At 40.3% G+C, this 2,249-nt stretch overlaps 1 pseudogene; it reads right to left on the bottom strand.

Annotated features, from left to right (window-relative positions):
* Positions 1 to 1,139: 1,139 nt before the first annotated feature.
* On the bottom strand, positions 1,140 to 1,519 carry LOC148778528 (small ribosomal subunit protein uS8 pseudogene; annotated as a pseudogene).
* Positions 1,520 to 2,249: the final 730 nt, after the last annotated feature.

Here is a 2,249-nt window from a genome sequence, read left to right as displayed (position 1 = left end):
AAGTCAATCAAAACTACCCAACCAAACTTTATTTTCATCATCGCTTTATTTTTCTTAATCTTGTTGTTGTCGTTCGGTTGTTAAGTCATGTCCATCTCTCTGGACCCCACGGACAGCAGCAGGCCAGGCTTCCCTGTCCTTCACTATCTCCTGAAGTTCACCCAAGTTCATGTCCCTCATATCATTTCTTAACCTGGGAGTGATCTTTTAGGAAGTAACATATCTTATCATTCAGGAATAAATACTTGAAGCTCATCCATTTCAACTAAGTGCTTTTCTTCCGTTAAGTTCGTAAAACCAAACCTAATGTTTTAAGTTACTTTTAAAAGCATGCATAATATGATCCTATTACTACAAAATTATTGCTGCCCCCTCCCCTTATTCTTTCTCTCTTTAGAATATACTTACTATATGTTATGTATTCATTATTTTTGGATGGTAATAGTAGCAATAGGTAATTCTTTTTATCTGTTTTCTTTATTTTTTTCCCTCGTTGTTGTGTTGTTGTTGTTCAGTCACTAAGTTGTGTCTGACTCTTGGCAACCCCATGGACTGCAGCATGCCAGGCTCCTCTGTCCTCCACTATCTCCTGGAGTTTGCTCAGATTCATGTCCATCGAGTCATCCAATGATCTCATCCTCTGTCCCCCCTTCTCCTTTTGCCTTCAGTCTTTCCCACTATCACAGTCTTTTCCGATGAGTTATCTATTCACATCAGGTGGCCAAGTATTAGAGCTTCAGCTTCAGCATCAGTCCTTCCAGTGAATTTTTAGGGTTGATTTCCTTTAGGATTGACTGGTTTGATCTCCTTGCTGTCCAAGGGACTCTCAAGAGTCTTCTCTGGCACCACAATTCGAAAGCATCAATTCTTTGGCGCTCAGTCTTCTTTTTGGTCCAACTCTCACATCCGTATATGACCATGGGAAAAACCATAGCTTTGACTATATGTACCTTTGTTAGCAAAGTGATATCTCTGCTCTTTAATATGCTATCTAGGTTTGTGATAGCTTTTCTTCCAAGGAGCAAGTGTCTTTTAATTTCATGGTTTCAGTCATCATCCGAAGTGATTTTGAAGCCCAAGAGAAGAAAATCTGCCCTGCTTCCTCTGAGGCATTTTATTTGCGTGTATGTATTACATCCCTAGAAAAAGAATCCAACGATTTTCCCTCCTGTGTGTTTTCACAGTCCATGATGCCAGTTGAGGTTGTCAGTAAAGTGAAACCAAATTGATAGGAGGTGTACAGGTTATTCTGCCATTATTCTAGATCTTTGAATTACACATCAAATCTGGGGCTGATCACTCCACAGTTACTTAGCCTGCCTGTGAGGTTCACAGCAATTTTCCCAGCCCTGTGATCATTGATGATTTCAAATTCTCCAATGTAACCATGCTTCATCATCTCAGTTAGAAACCTGACAATGACTTTGGAGCATGGCCTAATAATCACCTGGCATTTGCTTCTCTTTCCAGCATTAATGATACTCTTGAGAGCATCAGCCAGGACATTCATGCGCACCATTATGGCAGCATGGAAAGACAGCGGAAAGAGCATATTACCTTTACTACACTGTGTCAAGCACTATGTTAACTGCTTTATATGTATCTACATGCTTGATACTTATAAGATTTCTAAAGGGTAGATACTATCATCACCCCCATTTTACAGATGAGGAAACAAGCATAGAGATGCTTCCTATCATGGCACAAGTAGTAACTGGAGGAGCTAAGAGTCAAACCCAAGACTTCAGGCTCAAAAGTCCACGCTCTTAGCCATCACCCTATACTGCTTGTCCACAAGTAGGTAGGTAGGTCATTCTTTGTTGTCCTTGTACTTTAAATTTTTAATTGATGATTATATGTCATCTTTTTTAATGTCATTACCTAACTATGAAAGAGCTCATACTTGGAAGACAGGATGAATTCTCCAGGTATCATACAGGCCCACTGAGCAGAGCCTAAAATAGCCCCCACACATCCTCCTGACTACTCATCTAGGCGACTTCAGAGGGTTGGGGAGTGGTGTTCAGAAGATTAACTCCTTCACAAACTAGCACAGGCTTTGAACAATAGGTGGTCTGAGACTTTGAAAATAATCATTGCACAAGTGTTGAATCAAAATTCAAAACAGCGTACCTGTGCTTTATTGGCTTTGGGCAAATTAGCTGGAGGAAATATGCACCCTTAAAACATTGCCTCAGTGAGAGAAGAAAATGTGTAGTCAACGAAAGGTTGAAGAAGTCCCAGGTATA

Source organism: Moschus berezovskii, chromosome 2 (assembly GCF_049115385.1).
Source record: "Moschus berezovskii isolate FMDL1 chromosome 2, NW_MosBer_1.0, whole genome shotgun sequence".
NCBI lineage: Eukaryota > Metazoa > Chordata > Mammalia > Artiodactyla > Moschidae > Moschus > Moschus berezovskii.
Note: the sequence above shows the minus strand (reverse complement) of the source record. Positions and strands in the feature narration are given on the sequence as shown.